Genomic DNA, 18222 nt, shown 5'->3' with positions numbered 1-18222 from the left:
TCCTTTGTTTCCAGGTTGTTGATCCTAGAAGTGAAAAGTGACCTTCAAACATTGTGGTTCAGCACTGGGAGCCTGATCCAAAGTCTGCTGGGGAGAAAGGAAGTTTGAATGCTCGTTCCCAAGAGGCTATTGAGAACCTCCAGAGAAATACTGCTGACAACAAATGCCTGTTAATTAAAACCAAAAATTTATCAGCCTAAAAACAATAAAGTTGGTTACGATGGAGTTTTTTGCCATGTTATTTGATACATGAAATTGTTACATAAATTTTGAGTGACAGTCTGAATAAGAACCAGCTGGTAGAAATTATTAAACATGTTGTAAATAGACTTCAGAGGCACTGAGGATCAGGCCTGTGGTTAGAGGAATCCAAACCCACCAGGGCTGGGGTAATAACTAAAAGGTGGCTTTACTGTGACACTCCAGTCCTTCACATTCTTCCTCCTCTGCTCTTGGGCCTTAGATTACACATTCCTGCAGGGCTGACACAGAAAATATTTGGGTCCATCTGTGGTGTGGTTGCAGCCAACATTCACAAGAGGAGAGCAGAAGGGAAGAAAGAGCCAGGCGGAACAGAATTGTAAAGGAAGTGAAAAGAATAAAAAGCTAAGAAAAATGTGATAAGTCAAGACTGAAGGGACCATCTGAAAACTGAGCTGACTTCTCTAAGTGTTCTAGCCATAGCTGACTTGTCTGAAAATGAGTGTCTGGAACACTGAAGGATTGCTTGAAACCTGTGGATCATCATCAGATCTTAAATTACCTTTATCATTTCTACATTATTATTCTTGGTCTCTGAGAAACACCTTTGCAATTTAAACAAGTGAGTTGAATCAGGCAGCTATAAAGGAGAAAAGGTTTGAAATATATCCTAAACATCCTCCCAGCAAAGAAACACACATTCAGGGAGATTTAGGGCTTCATCTGACAAAGAAGTGCGTGGGCAGGAAGTGCTTGGTACTTCACAGCTTTAGCAGCTCAGTTATTAAATCTCATTGAGGAGATACACATCTCTGCTACCTGAAGGCTGTCAGATGACAGGGTGTGAACACATCATGTGTACCTGCATGTCTAGACTGACAGAGCTGGCATGCTTACCCTGCTATCACACCGCCATCAACGCAACACCAGCACAGGAACTGTTTATTGCTGCTCACGGGAACTTTAACAAAAAAAAAAAAAAAAAAAAAAAAAAAAAAAAAAAAAAAAAGAAAAAGAAAAAAAAAAGTAAGTGCAAAGGAAAAAAAAAAGGGGATTTGACGTATGAACTTGGCTTCTGGCCAAGAAAGTAAAGCAAAACAAGACAATCTTGGTTTGGCAGCCAGGTACATTTAGGTAAGTGTTGTCTGCCATTACCAGTGATCTCTCAAGAGAACTCTGCTTAGGGCTTGACAAATTCTTTTCCTGGGAAGAAATGATCTGTGCCTTGCTTCACACGGGACAGTGGGCATCAGCTGATTGAACCAAACACGTAAACAAAGCTGCCTTAGCAGGCTGCAGTTCTTCTTGTACTGGGAAGGGGAAAAAAAAGCTCCTGATCAGTATCTAGTATAAACTATCTCAGTTTATCACTGAAAGATTATTTAACCCTTGCAACTGATCAAACAGGCTTTTAGTAATTCCAGCACCTTTGTTTTTTGCCTTTGTAGTAGCTAAGCTGTGCATTTTGCCATTCTTTTATGGGAAGGTGTTTCCTGCAGTCTTACATTTCCCAAATTCCTGTGTTGGGGTTGGTCATGGAATCACGGAGTAGTTTAGGTTGGAGAAGACCTTTAAGATCATTGAGTCCAACTGTTAACCCTGCACTGCCACTAAACCACTCCCTAAGAGACAGATCTACACATCCATTAAAGACCTCCAGGGGTGGGACTCCACCCCTTCCCGGGCAGCCTGTTCCAACGCTTGACAGCCCATTCTGTGGAGAAATTTTTCCTAATATCCAATCTAAAATTGTTTCCAATTTTAAAGACTTTTTTAAAGACAATTTTCCAAACTTGGCACTTGACCACAGCATGAGATAAGGCCCAGGAGTGACCTTATCTCTCTCTACAACTACTTGAGAGGAGGTTGTAGCAGGGGCTGATCAGTCTCTTTCTCCAGGTGACAGCCAACAGGATAATGAGAAATGGCCTCAAGTTGCACCATGAAAGATGTAACTTTATTTTTTTTTTGTGATACAAATAATTTTTGGGCAGATTTGCTCTTGAGGGAAGGTTTGAATGAGCCTGCCACTCTGCTTGTTTTGGTCCCTCCCTACAAATGCTAAACTCCCTGCTCAGTCATAGCCGTGTGTGTGACAGTGCCCAAAATGCCTCATGAGAGCAGCTTGTGGGGAAGGTAGGGGAGCCCAAAAAATCATTTACAGCACTTGCAAATCCTCACAAGAGCTCAGCCTAGAGACACAGACCCACAGAGTGCCCTGGCCCTCTCATCCTCCCAGGTGGACTTGTCTTCCCTGCCCATGGCAGGGCTGCAGTTGAAGACAAAGCACAATAACAGATTCTGACCATCCAGATTGCAAGACACACCTTTGCTAAAGGTATGTAAAGGAAGTAAGGTTATTTATTACCTCTGGATGGGTTTGTTGTGGTTTTTTTTTCACTATGATGACAGTGCAAGGAGGAGGTGCAGCTATCCTGGCAGTGCCAGGGCTCTGCTCTGCTAGCCCATGGTCTTCCAAAGTCTCTGTAAGCTCCTGGCCTGTTGTGTGGGCACCTCAGCTGACCCACTTCCAGTTTTGCAGCTGCCACAGTTAATTTACAATCTGGACACTGGTTTTACTCTGCTGCTTTTCTCATATTGATTTAATGAATTGTTAACGATGCATTTTATAGTCACCATGATTCATGGAGGCACAGAGCTCTTCCAATCAGGAGAGTGGATAATTGCAGTGAAAGCACATGATCATGGCTGCATGAGACCCTTATTTTTTCATCATATTTTAATGAAATTGATTCAGGCTTCCCTGTTGCTCAGAGGGGTGTTAAAAGATTGATTTTGTATCATTCAGCTCAAGAGAGAAAATTTTTGCTGAAAAGTTCTGTTTTCTCTAAAAACATTAATTGATATTTTGGCTAGGAAGAAGAGAAAATTTTTTTTTTTTAAAAAAAGTTATCCAGAAGCAATCAAACCAGCAAACCCCAGCCAGAAAAGTGACCTATCAAAGAGAATATACTTAACCACTGCAAATGGTTCACACTGCAAATGGCTTAGTTCTGCTACTCATGGACAGAAGGTGAAAAAAGTGATTAAAAAAAAACTCAGATCCAAGAACATCTGCTCTGTAGACTCCTTGGTGGGAGGACACTGAAGGAGAAGTAGTCTCACAGCCAAAGCTCCTTTAAAGCTTTTTTAAGAAATAAACTGAACATACTCAGTTGCACCTTGCTCCCTGTATATGCTGTTTCATTTATTATGGGTGAGGGATAAGAGTTCACCACAGAGGCTCAGTTGTTTTATGGTCCAGTGAAATTGCCTTGACTGCTTAAGAAATAACCTCAGCACTTCCCTGAAATAGAAGTCAGAAGTAATGAAAATGCTGGCAGCTGAACTTTAGTGTAACATACTCTTTAATGTGTTAACATCAGAAAAAATGGGCAAAATGCTGCATTTTTTGGACTGTATTCCCACTGACTCATGGCAGTAATTCAGAGAGTAACCTCTTCCTTAGAGGCTAGAGCAAGCAGTGAATATACAGGCAATGGAGGGAGGAGAAAAAAGATAAATATATTACAAAGCAACCAGCCTTCTATCTAAATGCCCCACTTAGGCACTAATATTTATGGCACAAAAGGGAGGCAAAGCGAGCAAGTGGAGCTGTTGTACTCCTGGGGAGGGGCTGCCATCACCTTAGGATTGAAATCCACCTTCTGTAGCTGACAGCATTGAGGGGGACTCACTGGGGGTCTGGGGGGAATAGAAGGGAAGAGCTCATGCAGGGGTTGGTTGGGTTGGGTTTCCCAAGTTTGCCTGCTGCCTTTTTCACAGCGTGGCCACAGCTTGCCAGGCCGTGGGTTGACGAGGGAGGCACGGGAGGAGCAGCCTGGCTCTGCCATTATCTGCCCCTTCCCACTCATCCATCACCTCCTTGCCTCATTTCAGCTGCTGCAGAGCATCAGGTGGCAGGATCAGGCCCTGGTGTTCTGCTGGCAGGGCAGGGAGGATGCCCAGGCTCCTGCAGCCCCAAATCAGGGGTTACCACCCTGCCCCACAGCTGGAGGGGCTCCTGCTTGCAGAAACTCCAGCAGGAGCTGCTGCTTGACTGGGACAAACGTGTGTTTTTAATGTCCTGCTCCCAAATGCACTACATAGCAATCTTTAAAAGTTCTGATCACATGTGGGCAGGGAAATATATTAAATGTATAGGAGTTAATCTTCTGAGTTCATCTTAAATGAACACCCATATCCTTTATTCATATTCTCTGCGATAGGGGCAGTAAATTTGCACTGGTTCTGTTTTAAATCTGCATTGGAATATGGTTATTTTATTTCAGCTTTCTTTGCCAATACTGGAAAATCTAACATGGCTTTACTGTGTTCCCCTGTGAGAACCAAAAAATTGATTTAATACAGCAGCCTACTTGCAATCCCTGGCTTAAGTGAAATAGTGAGGGTAAAATCTGTCTAGCATGGAGACTGCACTGGTCACCAGAGCTATGGGCCCAGCATGGGAAACACTGTATAACATGATTAAAATCATTACAGAAAATGTGTGTGCATCCTGTAATAGAAAAATCTGCTTCTTAGGTCTATAATTTAAGCTGTCTCCCCAAAAAGAACAAAATAGCTTCACAAATCTTTCCTCAGCCTCGCTGCTTAATTGCAGCTGGTTGCTCAGAGCATTGCTGCATGCAGGGCTCTGGCAGGAAGGGAGAGCTCTTGGTGCCCAGCACAGGAGGCTCCACTGCAAATGGTTCACACTGCAAATGGTTCAGCTCTGCTGCTCATGGGCTGAAAGTTATTAAAAGAATTTAAAAAGGTGAAAAAAGTTATTAAAAAAATTCAGATCCAATGTGTGGTTGTAGCCATTCCTCTCAGTAGAAGTTATTATATCCAATATGCATAGTCTGAATTTAGTCCTGTGCTGTGTCTGACATCAAAGTGTAGAAAATGGAATAGACCCAAAGAAAAGAAAGTAAAGAAAAGAGAAGCATAAATGGAGGAAAATGGGTTGTACATGCAAACCTCTATATATTAACTATATATATTCAATATATATAGACTATTCAGTATGTATATACTGACTTTCATGCTGCTGTTATAGTGAGTGGTATTTAGATGAAGGCAAAACATAAGTTTTTATGAATTAATATGAAATGAAAATAGATATTATTTGATCTCTTAGTTACAAATTGGTTGTTCCACTACATTTCAGAGTACCTACTTTTTCTATTATTACATAATGCAAAAGAACTTTTGGTAAGAAAAACTAGTTATTGAATGGTGTGTTGTAGAATGAGAAATAAAAACAAGAAAAATCAGGTTTTGCTAAGACATAGAGGCCAAGGAAACTCAAGTTATAAATAATTCTTCACTGAGCAATTCTTTTATCAGTTCAGCTTTTGTGGATGTTCTGGTAACAAATAAAAACTACATCAGATGAGTGCTGAGATAACACTAATTAATTGCTAATACCTTTCCTTGTGTTTATATTTTATTCAAATCAAGAAGAAATCAAGAAATTTAGTTGAGACATTGACAAAAGCAAAGAAATGTAGTATATAACCCAAATGGCTATATTTGTTTTATTTAGACTATAATGGGAAGTTAGAGCTTCTTTACCTTTTCAGGCTGTTTATTTGTCTAGGATGAAATTCAAAAGTCTGAAAGCAGGAGCAAATGATGAAGCTGTTTACCTGTTTTGGCAGCCACATTGCTGGATTTCACCCAGATACACGTTTAGATTCCCTTCCTCTTCTGTGACCTTACTTTTACTTTGAGAATACAAATGTTTATGTTTTTAGGCATAATCTTCCAGGTAGAAAAGCTCAGCTGAAGGTCACTGATGAGTGAAAAATGAGGAAATGAACCCCACAGTGACAATGCCGTTGGATGTCATTGCTGTGGTGGCGCTGTCACTTGGCAGTGGGATGAGAAGTGGCCTTGTCAGTGCTGGGTTAACGTTGGGTTAACACTGGGATCTTAAAGGTCTTTTCTAACTGAATGTGTGGTTCTGTGCAAAGAGCATTTCTGAAATGTTTTGCATGCGTGTGGTTTTCACCGTTACCTCAGGAGAAATCCAGCTCTGGGTTCTGGTAGATGTCTTTACCTGACAAGGCATCTCAAAATTTTCCTGTTAAACTGCAGATGAACTATCACAACAATGAGATCAGTTTGTTTGCTTTAATTTTTTGCTTGTGTCTTAACACTTAGCACAGAAGTGAGTTACAATGAAAATCTCCCTGTCTAACTGAAGCGTGGTGGAAAGCTTCAGAATAAATTCTCAGGGCCTTGTGACTGAGGACAGAAGGGAGAGAGAACTTTCAGAAAAAATGTTGAGAACAACAATTCTGTGTGAGGCTGCTTTGCAGAATCTGCAAGACAAGGGTTCTTCATCATCTTCTTCATCTCAGCCGTGCAAACTGAGAGGGAAAGCACAATGAAGTGTTCCAAACATCTTCTGCAGCTGCGAAAAAAATGCATGAATATGAAGAAGGAGACTCCTTTACCACTCTAGTCTTTGAGTAAAAAATTTATTAATAATTTTACTAGTGAGGGAGGAAAATCAGGTGAAGGGAGGGTTAGTAATGCTTTAAACAAAATGAGCTCTGCAAGCATAACAATATGTAAAGTACCATGCAGCTGTATCTGTAATTAGCAATAACCACCCTCAAGGCTCTGCCCACTGTGCTGAGGAATGGCAATTTGTATTTCTGACTCCCTACATTCCCCCAGCACCCCTAATGCTCTGTTAAGGACATGTGCTTGCAGTGATTGAACACATTTGGATTTATTTCTTCAGTTCATATGAAATGGGAAGATTCTGAAAGAAAGTGACTGAAAGTGACATTATGTTTAGCAGCCCACCCAAGCATCATGAACCAGCTCCCCTTCCCTCTGGATAAGCCAGCATGATCTTCCCAGGAGCTAATACAATCTCTGCCTGGGATTGATCTCACACTGACACCCCCTCCTTTGTTTAAGCAGCTAAAATGTTTCTGGCTAGCTAAATTGTGTAGAAAACTGTGTGAAAATCACAAAGCATTTAATTAAGGATTTTGTGACAGGTCTTCAAGACTTTTAGAGCTACTTTAAATAAAAATACTTTAAATAAAAGTTAAGGAGCATTATGAAATTTTTGAAGTCAAACATAGTAGGGCTTAAGGACATTATTTGATTGTGCTGGAAGGCACAGGGAGGACATTTAAGCTGTTCCATTGTGACATGCTTTGGACTTCAGGTGACATTTGTTGGAAAACTTCAACATAGTCTGTTCATAGAGACAGAAGTCCAAAGCTCCAGAAAAGGCAACCTCCTTGAAATTTTTGCTCACATTACAGAGCTAACTCTTCATCGCAACTCTGCACTGAAAGCAGAGGGATGTGCAAACTCTATCTTGTATTGATCTACAACATGTTTTATAGTTTTCATTCCAGCGGTATTTGAATGCTTTGCATGTGTTTTCAATTATGTAGAACTCTCTCACAAAATGTATTTGTAATGGATACTATTTTTAAATTGAAAAGAAAAGTTTCAGGTTATTTACAAAAGAGGAAAGGTGATTTCCTGTTGGGTGGGGACCACCCATGATAAGAAAGGCTTTGGCTCTTAGGAGCTAATTCTGGTTAGAACATAAATGAGAACTATTCATTATTTAAATAAGAGCAAATATAGACTAAAACAAAGCAGGAAATTTAAAAGACACTCCATCCTTAGTCATTGGATTCTTGTTGGATGGGTTCTTTTGTTAGGCCTCAGTTTAAAGCCTTTCAGTCACCTTTGGTTAAGTTCCTTTCTGAATCCCAGCTCCTTTGGTGTTTAAGTCAGTCCTTTAATGCTTTTGCAGAAGTTTGTGTGGAGAAGGTTGATGGACACAGGTTTTTTGCTAATAATAATTTGTAGAGATAGGGCTGAGAGCAGGCAGATACATCTTCAAGATACATCACAATCTTTAGTGAGAGCTTTAAAATTCAGTTAAAAAAATAGTGGCCAGGGGGATTATAATGGACAATTTGGGGAACCAGAAGGCTATTTAATTCTATTTCTTATGTACCTGCAAACCATTAAAAAGAAGCAATTTTGTCCAGTATATGTAACCTTTCATTTACCTTTAAAATCTCCAAATAAGCATATATTAATTTAAATTCTAACAGCCTACAGCAGGTTTTCAAATTGAATAGGGTGAGAAATTTTAAAAGGTCATAGGAATAAAGACAAGACTTATCTGGTTAGCTAAAAGGATTCCTTTGATGTTTTTATCTTCCCAAGTTTCACTGCAATTAAGAACTGGCAAAACGAACTTGCTAATAGAGCCACTTAGTGCTGGAACCAGAGCAGTATTTAGCAGGCATAATCAGCTATCACTGCTTTGTGCTAAGCATTTCATGACCATGCAATGACCATCCAGGCAGCCAAGCACAGAACTGCAGGAGCATTTCATGTGCTCTTGTGGTTCTGCAGTATGGCCTTGGCTCAGCCAGCCGTCCACCACCCCAGCTGTGGTGTCCTGCACAAATGCAACCTCACCTAGCACTTTCCTGTTACCTGTATGATTCATTAACTGTGAGCAAAGGCTGCTCCTGTACTAACCCAAGCCCTTGTGGTAGCCACAGGATCAGCAGGGACCCTTGGTGAGTTCCAGTTTCACCAATAACAGCACCTGGGGCAGGGAGAGGGTGGCAGCAGAGAATGAGAATGGGCAGCACAGTTACACCCTTTGTGTATGGATAGAGCAACGCTTTGGGGAGCCAGGACACAGAAAAAGGTGCACAGAGATGCAATCCACTCCCTGCTGGGGACCCAAGCAAACTTCCAGTGTCATCCTTTTCTCATCATCATTGTAAGGGACTTCTCAACACCTGCTTCCTCTCTTTCACCCTCTCAGGCTATAATGGGCCACAGCTGAAGCAGGCAGGAAGGAGGTCCTGTCCCCAGGCAGTGAAGGTATTCCAGGAGTGATGCAAGAGGGATGAAGGCTTGATCTGCTGTTTTTGTGCTCTTTGCTTTCTCTTACACTTGAATGGGTGAAGTCTTGCCTGACTGTTTCAAAAGTTCTACCAAGCCTTGTATGGCAACTAAATCCCTATCAGGAGATGATGGATTATAAACAGGCAGAAGCTGCATCATGCTAGAGGACTTGTGATTACTGTTCAAAGGTGTTTCCTGTGGAAAGCCCATCTGAGCCATGCTCTGGAGTCTGCCCAAGCTTCAGTTTACTGGTGAGTTTAAATATTCTTGCTCACACTTGGGTTGCCTTGAATGTTTTGGATGTTTTCAGGGGGCCATATTTGCTCTCTGGAGTAAAGGAGGCTCCATATACTGATGCATGAACAACTCTCTCCGGTTTGAACAGAGACTCTTGGAGCTTCTTCAGCCAGCTGTGTGTGAGGGAAAAACATCTCTTATTGTCTGGATTTGTTCAGTCACAATCCCACTCTCCTGTACCTTAAGTCTTATAGAGTAAGTTACATTTAAGATTAGAAGATTAATGAATATGCAAATTTCCTCAGCTGAACTGTGCCAGCAGCTTCTTCAAAATAATCAGGATATGTGAAATGTCTTGAAAAACTTCTCGTGCTTTGGCAGAAATGCCATTCTCTGCCAAATGAAAGAGCAAGAAAATTAATATATTGTGTCATATGACAGGATAAAAGGTTAGTGATACACTAATGGGTTTGTGCACAATTATTTCTAGAAACTGATCAGAAGGCAAAAAATTGTTTTATTTTAATCAGATTGTTATTTCCAGTTTCATTTAAGTGAAAGATCATTCATGGTTTCTGTTCCATCAGAGAAGCTCTTCTGCAATGATCCTGTTTTTCTCCTAAGCCCTAGGAGGCTGGAAACTTCTACAATGGCAGGATCCTAGGAATTCTGGGAGAGGACACTTGAGGTCCATCTGCAAAGCTCTTGGATCATGGATAATTTCATTGATTTCCATTAAGTATGAAACTGGCAGCAAGTTGGAAATTCCCATGGTGAAGTCATGAGCTTTGGTTCTTTTGCCTCTGAACTTACACAGCACCTTTTTCCTTGGTTAACTTCATGTTTGAACATGGAAGAATCTTGCTTTAATACTTGAAACAAGATGGTTTTGAGCCACAGAATGTGTGTATGAAACCTAGTTTCCTATAGTTTGGTGCCCTTTGTCCTCTTTAGTACCCCAATGAGGCAAAAGTCTGGTAAACTGCTCTAGATCCCAGATTTCCATGTGTGCTGATCAGCCAGCCAGTTGCTAACAGCATTCATAGCAGCTGAGTTCAGCCTGCTTTTCCTTCCTTGCCAATTCTTACTATAGCTATGAGAATATGGTCATCTTTGAAAATTAATTTCCTGAAAATTTGCTGTGGGGTTAAAAAAAAGACTGGTGCAGAGGGACAGACAGAGGATCAGATGGAATGATCAAAGCCATGTAATTATTTTAGGAAACCTGCTAAAATTGAGTAATTTGGATATAAATCAGAAAGCATTATGGATTGGACCTCAGCAGTTTCCTGGCTCCCGTGCTCTCTGTCAGAGACTAAAATTGGTATTTGGGAGTCCTGTGATCATGGGGAATTTTTCAGATGGACAACAGCCAGCACCACAAGCCTGGGGCATCTTCTCTAAGGACGAGTCCACACTGAAGGCCTGTGAGAGCTGAGCAGAGCACAGGAGATGCACAGTGTGCACTGGGCTTTGTGGCTTCTGAGTCCCCTGGCTGACCTCCAGGGCTGTGTGAATCATCACAGGCCCAGCATCAGAGGTGGGAATGCTGGAAAATGCAATTTATTTCCTCTTCCTCTACACCAAGTACTGCAATAGATACAGACTTCTAAGTAAATTATTTTGGATGCACAGCTATAAATTTCAATCACACACATTCTAACAGATTTTTTAAAACAACAACAACAAAATAATCACATATTGTTCTCGTGTACTCTTTAGTTACTTTATAGGACTCCCTCTGTTCGTGACTGTTTCTGTTATTGTTGGAAGAATAAACCTTCTCAAAATAGATCATCGTAAGGATGGAATCTGTCCAGTGACCACTTAAGTAGAAGTTTGCTGCCAGAACCAGTTTCTTTCAGCTGTGATCATGAGTTTTTTTTGTGCATTTATTTGTTTGTTCTTCAATGCTGTCTGTAGTATTGAGACGCTCTGCTAGTATCTTTAATGTTATCCAATATTTTTCCAAAACAAGGTAGATAAATACATAAGAAAAGGTCAGAGAGAGATCCTTGGTTTTTTTCAACAGCCTTATATGTCATCAGGTGTCCAATGTACCTTGGTTACTTCAGTATGGACTTATTACTGGCAGCCAAATGTATTTCCCTCTGCAAGAACTGACTTAGATTACTTGTATTACTTGTATCATGTGTGCTCTTTGATAGATGCTGCTCTGAAGCTTTGCTGTGAAAAGGAGGATGGGCTTGTGTTTCAGCCATATAACCCAAAGCTAGGGTGTCTGGGTTTTTTTCCCTGACAGTATAATGAATTTCAGCAAACATGCCTGAGTATTTTATGCCTTTTTTCCCCCTGTCTTTTCCTCATCTTCTGTACAGTGACGCACAGAAGGGAAAAATAGGAGAAAGTTAATTTGATTGTTATCAGACACAAACAATTAAGCAGCTGTTTGCAGACAGACTACAGTCATTCCTGTGTGGAGCCCAGGGGTGTCTCCTCCTTTCCCAGGCTGCACACCTGATGGATGACAAAACGTGGTGCCCCCTCTGTCCCCAGTGCACTGAAGGCGTGGGGGACTACAGCACAAGCCAGAAGGAAGGTACATCACTGCATGAGTGTTCTTTGGGAGACAAGAAACCTTTAGATGTGTTTCAGACAAATGTCTGGAGAAGCAGAAGCACTGTCCTGCCAGGGTCAGGGGGGAGCTTTAGCACCCCTGAGTGTCTAGATGTACTACTCATGAGAAGGGCAGGCAGAGACAGCTGTGTGGGAAGAACAGGCAGGAGGAGTTCACCAGTGGTTATAGAGCATGATCACAGGTTAAGTGGGACTCATTTTGCTAGAAATGCCATGTGATAGGGAATTTGAATATGTGAGCAAAGGGCACTGATGGGACAGAACCTTGAAGCAGCACCAGCTGGAAAGGCAGGTCATGCTGGAGCTGTATCAGCACCCAGGGCGATGTCCAGCCCTGCCTGGGTGCTCGAGCCCGGCTCGGAGGTGTCTCAGCTCAGGAGCACCCTGCCCCAGTCTCATGGGAGTTCCCATGCAGGCTCAGGTGGAGGCAGAGAGCTGTGGAGAGGAGGGTTCCTGGTGGCCATTTCCCTCTGCAAAACCTGCACAGGGAGGCTGAGGAAGTCACTGCTCCATGTGTGGAAATGCAGGGGACTTTGGGCAAGAGCTTGGAGGATTGGGAGACACACAGGGCACGGAGTATGTAGCCATGATATTTTCTGAAAAATCCTTTCCTTATGATTTTTTTCTCCTGGGAAGCTGAGAGGCCTCAGGAACAAAATGTAAACAATGGTTATCTGCTGCTGTGGAATGCAACAGGTGGATCTGTGATTGGCTTCATGTGGTTGTTTATAATTAATGGCCAGTCACATTCCAGCTGTCTGGCCTGTCTCGGTCAGTCACAAGCCTTTGTGATCATTCCTTTTTTGTTCTTAGCTAGCCTTCTGATGAAATCCTTTTTTCTATTCTTTTAGTATAGTTTTAATATAGTATATATCATAAAATAATAAATGAAGCCTTCTGAAACATGGAGTCAAATCCTCGTCTCTTCCCTCATCCTAAGACCCCTGTGAACACCGTCACAGGAGTAAAGAAATCAGTCTCCAGCAAGTCAGGTAGGTTAGATAGAGTCAGAGATGTCTGAAGCAGACTCCAGGCAGAGGATCTGCAGTAAAATTTGAGGCCTTATCTCAAGTCAGGCAGGTCTGCCTGCAGGCTGGGGCTCTCTTTTAGGCTCTGCCAAGCTCCTGGGGTGAAGTTCAAGCAGTGCTTCACTTTGCAAGGGCCTGTTGGCCCCCAGCCCATGGGAGCTCCTGAACAAGGCTATGGGAGAATGCTGAAGGCTCTCTTCTGCCCCAAAGAGTTCATGTATTCTGTACAGAGGGTTCTTCTTCTTCACCTCATCTATTGTCTATTTATCATACAGGAACAGTAAGTGATAACAGCCTCTTTTTTTCTTTTTTTTTTTTAATGCAACCCATGGTTATACACTTTTATTTCAGTTTTATATTCTTTTAGTTCTATTTAATCATTGCAGATACTTCAAGAGAAGCCACACTTGCACAAGTAAACTGTAATAACAAAGTTTCATGTGCCTATGAAGAGTCCTTAAATACTGAAGTGCATCACAAGCCAGAGATGCAGAGATGCTCGTCAGAAAACCTCCACAGCATTGGGTAGCCTTTTCTCTGATGGAAAAGCTCTCAGAGATCAAAACTGTACCTCAGTCTTCTCTTAAATGTGAAGTGACATGGTTTTACATGCACACATGCAAATGTTGCTTGTTTGATTCACACAGGAGGGTTGGTTTATTTGGTATAATTAGAACTAGTTAGTTTGTAGGGCATATGCAATGGGAATATTTCATGTGACTTGCAAAGATAAGGCTCCATTGAAGAACAGAATGTTCTTCCTTGATGTTACCCAGAATGCATTTAATTTGCTAAGAACTCACTGCCACAACCAAATAGAAATTCAGGTGGAACAGGATATAATTGCTGCAGGTACTTTAAAACCACCAGATTGCATTTCTGATGACTGCCATGCAATTAGCAATGTAACAGAGCTGCTTGCTGGAAGGGGGAAGGCATAGAACTTGTTTCTTATGTCCCTCATGCACATGGTAAGAACAAATCCTACTGGCTGTGGAGGAAAGACAAAGCAATCCATGTACCTGAACAAAAATGTGCATCAGCCTACTGACATTTAAGTCTTGTTCTGCTTGCTCTTCTTCCCTCCATTTTAAGATCTGGACTTGTTTTTTCGCAAGGGAAGTCAGTCCCACCAAGGAGCTTGTTGTGTGATGCTGGAAATTTGCAAGGGTGTTGGAGATTAAATAAGCAAATTGCCTAAGGCTGAGCTGCTAAGAACAACTGTGGCTTTTTACTTAGCTGCTCTTAACAGGAGAACCAGGCAATTGCAAGTGAGAGTTTCAAGACCAAGAGGCATATTCACTCCCAGGGTTAGAGAGTTAACCTGCCTCTTTAAACTCAGTGAAGTTGTGTCTTTATGGCCAGCACCCTGAATCATTCCCAGGAGAGGTGACAGGCACATAGAGCTCCCTGCCCCAAATGCTCAGTGTTGCAACCCTGTCACTCTCTGTGAAAGTATTGCTGTATTTTGGTTCAAAGGAACTGATCAAGTCTACTTGTGCTGACTGCTGCATCCCTGAGGACATGTGCTGCTAGTCCTGACAAGCAGGGACTTGGTTCTCATGTTTTGGTTGGCTTGGCCAACCAAAAACTTAACAGAGGTGTAGAACAGGGCTTTTCCAGGTGGGAAACTTCCTGTCTAAGACAAGTCTGTGAAAGTAGCACAATATTCTGGTTACTAGAGAAGTCCTGTTTCCTCCTTCCTGAGAGGGCACCCTTTCAAAAAGACGTTGTTGCATGTCGCAGCCTCTGCTTTCACCAAGCAGTAAATATTCAGCTCTCAAGTTCCCTCCTAAATTCTCATTTCCAGTGGCTTTGCTTGCACTCTGAATCTCCTTCTCCTCATCTTGCAGCTCTCTGGCAGCTGCAGGCTCAGAGCTAAGCACAGCATTACTGTAGCTATAGGAGATTCCTACAGCTCAAACTGCCTCCTCCTGATGTGAACCAGCATGGCTTCAGATCCCACAATCAGAACATTCCTACTCCACAGGTTGCTCCCACTCTCTGGACACTAGAAGTCCAGTCTTTTCCTTCAGCTTCCATTAGGCTTATATTGGCTCAAATATAATTAGATTGCTACTTAAATTGATATCAATTTAGACAAGTTGTCTAAATAGAATTTGTGATTTTTTCCTCCACTGTTGCTCAGGTAAATCTCTCTCTATCTAGGATATGGGAGCTGGAGTAGAAACAAAAAGCATTCACTCATAGATGTTTCTGATTAATCACTAACCCTAATCATGGTCACATAAACCTCTGAAACCTCCTAAATGCTTGTATCAAATGCCTTACTAAAAGCCAGTTGATCTGTCTTTGCAATCTCCTCAAATTATTTGTAACTGTCAACAAATGAAGTGCCTTTGCTCACTGAGGTTTGTTTTTTCCTCAGTCTGCTAGCAAATCCCTGGTGCTCTGCCACTAATCTGAGTGATATCGCTTACCAAAACTGGAGCAAGTCCATTATCTGATTCCCTTACTGACCTGTACAGCAAATTATCTGTACTTCCACTATGCTGCAGTAAGCTCACATTTCACAAATATTTTCTTACTTGTTTTCATCAGCTACTGCATGACATCCTTATTGATTTTCAACCATCCTTCATTTCGAGTACTTTTAAAATAGATTTCCACCATTTCAGTCTTATCAATCTCAATTCAGTGTTCCTGTATTAATAGGATTTTCATATTCCTTTCCCTCCCCAGGCACATTTATGAAAGCTCTTCTTTCCTCAGCCCTCTGGTTGTTAATTTATTGTTGTGGGTGCCCTTAGCTTGTTCTCTGAGGCTCAAATCCACTCAGCTGATTATTTGCAGTCCATCTTCCCTCATTCAGTGTAAGGCTACCCTGCCACTTGCTGCTGCACATTGTGAAACTGCAGAGCACCGTGATCTTTCATTTTTAAGACCTAATTGTTTGTAATGCTTTCTGAGGTTCCCAGGTTTCTTTTTTTTTCCTTCTTAGATGCTACATCACATGTTGAGATCTGCCAATGCTGCTAGTATGTGAGGGAAAAGGGCAGAGAAAATTCCATTTGTTAGATGCTGGGTTGCTTCCTCAGCTGGGGCAGCAGAGTTTTTCTCCTGCATACAGCCAGCCTCAAGTGCTGCTGTCTGGGGATTAATCCAGGATATCTTGAAAACCAAAACTTCATTCTTCAAATTAGTTGTTTGCACCACACTGCAGGAATTTCAGTGACTCATAAATCCTGTTATTTCAAAGTAAGGGAAGTACTTGAAAATATCACATGGAGCTTGAATGTGCCAGCCTATTTCACAGACCAAGATTTTCAGCTAATCAGGGGACATTACACATCTTTGCTTGGACATCCCCCTCATGTTTCCTGTTCTAAATCAAAATACAGTAAGTGACATCTGTGAGTTTGCTGCCACTCTATATATGTTTTTATATGCCAGACCATGATATTATCACTTTCTGGGGAGCAGCCATATACCAAACAAACAAACAAACAAAAACAGTTGCAAAAAGGAAAAGTTAAAAAATAAAAGAATTGTAGCTAATAGAAGGTATTATTTAGCCTCCTTTGTGCTAACTTTAATATAAAGTATACCAAAAGCAGAAAAGGAAAAACAGAAAAAAAAAAAGAAAAAAGAAACACAGAGCAAATATTGGGATAGATTTCTTTGGTTTAATAAATTGTTGCCTAATTTCTGCAGTTTAGTGAGCCCCCTAGAGTAATATTATTCCCTTCTCTTCTGTTCTATCCTTATCCCTATTTCTGCAGCCAAACATCCAGCTTGCCTTTTGCCAGGTAAGTCACATCACACTGCTCCCTGCCATCTTTTCAGAAGCCCATTTGTGAAAACACCGAATCCTAGTACCTCTGCAACAGTAATTTTTTAAAAAATTTAAAGGTGAGGAGATGATTTTAAAAACCATGTTTGATCAAACTTTTTTATTTTTTGTCATCAGAATTAGGAATACCTCACCTAATCTTTGTTTATTAATGGCAATATGACCTAACACTTAAAAATTCCTTTCTTCCTCTAGGTCTCCATGTGTTAGAAGGATGCTTGAACATCTAGTCAATACTATTTGGGTGTGTGCAGGAGAATATCCAGATTTTTATGGCCTTACAATTTTGTTTTTTTTAAAGCAAAATACTTCCATTTAAAACAGCACATGCTCGCTTTTAAGCCTGAAAAGCTCCTAGAGCAGTTTAGCAGCAATGGGCTGCTGAGATATGCAACTCCTGCAATTTCTGCTACACCTGCACTGAGCACACACTGAGGAACCTGGATCTCCATGGAGGCTGCAGGGTCTGCCCCCAGCCTGCCATTCTAGATGCTGTTCCAGTCATTCCCACTCTTTTAGCAAGCCAGTCTCTGATGGACCTGTGGTGGGACACACAACACAGGTGAAGTTTTATGTAGAAATGTTATCTACAAGTGTTAAAAAAACCACTGATTTAGTTTTGTGTATCCTGAAGTAAACTTTTGCTTTCCTCTCAAAGATGAGGTCTGGCAATTACAGACTACTGAGGGGAGGGTCAAGAGCAAATGTTCTCCTTCCCTGAGTCCAGGATATCCTCTGGAAGATTCCTGACTCCTGCTTTAGAGTGTCTTGGCAACAAAACTGATGTCTTAACATCATGACTTCAGGAGAGGTAACATTAGTTATGCACCCATCAAGTGCTGAGAACCTGACAACAAAATGCCATCATTCACCATCGTTCCTTCCATCAGAAAGGCAGTTTTGCTACTACTTGGAAGGTTTCACCTAAGAGGCACCAAAATAACAACCCATAAGCTCCTTCTGCAGAATGAATGCTTTCAGGGCTGTATATGACAATCCTGCAGGCTTGGTGACCACAGGTGAAACTATTGGCAACAGCTGAATTGTGTCAGGTGGCACAGGAACTGGCTCCCAGGGGACAGAAAAGTGTAGTGTGGCACAGACCACACAGGAGCCATCCCTCTCTCTCGACGCACTGCACAAACAATTCAAAGAGGTGTAAGAAAAGGCTGTCCAACAAAAAGCACTGTAACTGCATGTGTCTGTCTAGGGTTCCATTCACAGTAGGCTGCAAATACTTGACTGAAGCACTGTTCCTTTTGACACAACCAATTTGTAAAGAGTGTTTCCCCAGAATATATATTTGTTCCCCAGGACAACAAATAGAAGGAAATACTCCATTTTATTTTCAACAGTTCATTTCTGAGGTGTAAAAAGCCTGTCGCAAAATAACAAATAAACTATAAAATACAAAGTCCA

At 41.5% G+C, this 18222-nt stretch overlaps 1 long non-coding RNA gene across 1 annotated transcript; it reads left to right on the top strand.

The window, feature by feature from the left end:
* The first annotated feature begins 9124 nt into the window (after positions 1-9124).
* LOC135443807 (uncharacterized) lies at positions 9125-18208 on the top strand. Its single transcript, XR_010439117.1, has 3 exons — positions 9125-9377; positions 16999-17365; positions 17462-18208. It is a non-coding gene; the product is annotated as an uncharacterized LOC135443807 (long non-coding RNA).
* Positions 18209-18222: the final 14 nt, after the last annotated feature.

The sequence above is a fragment of the Zonotrichia leucophrys genome, chromosome 2, assembly GCF_028769735.1.
Source record: "Zonotrichia leucophrys gambelii isolate GWCS_2022_RI chromosome 2, RI_Zleu_2.0, whole genome shotgun sequence".
Taxonomy (NCBI): Eukaryota; Metazoa; Chordata; class Aves; order Passeriformes; family Passerellidae; genus Zonotrichia; species Zonotrichia leucophrys.
This window is presented reverse-complemented; position numbering and strand designations above follow the sequence as displayed.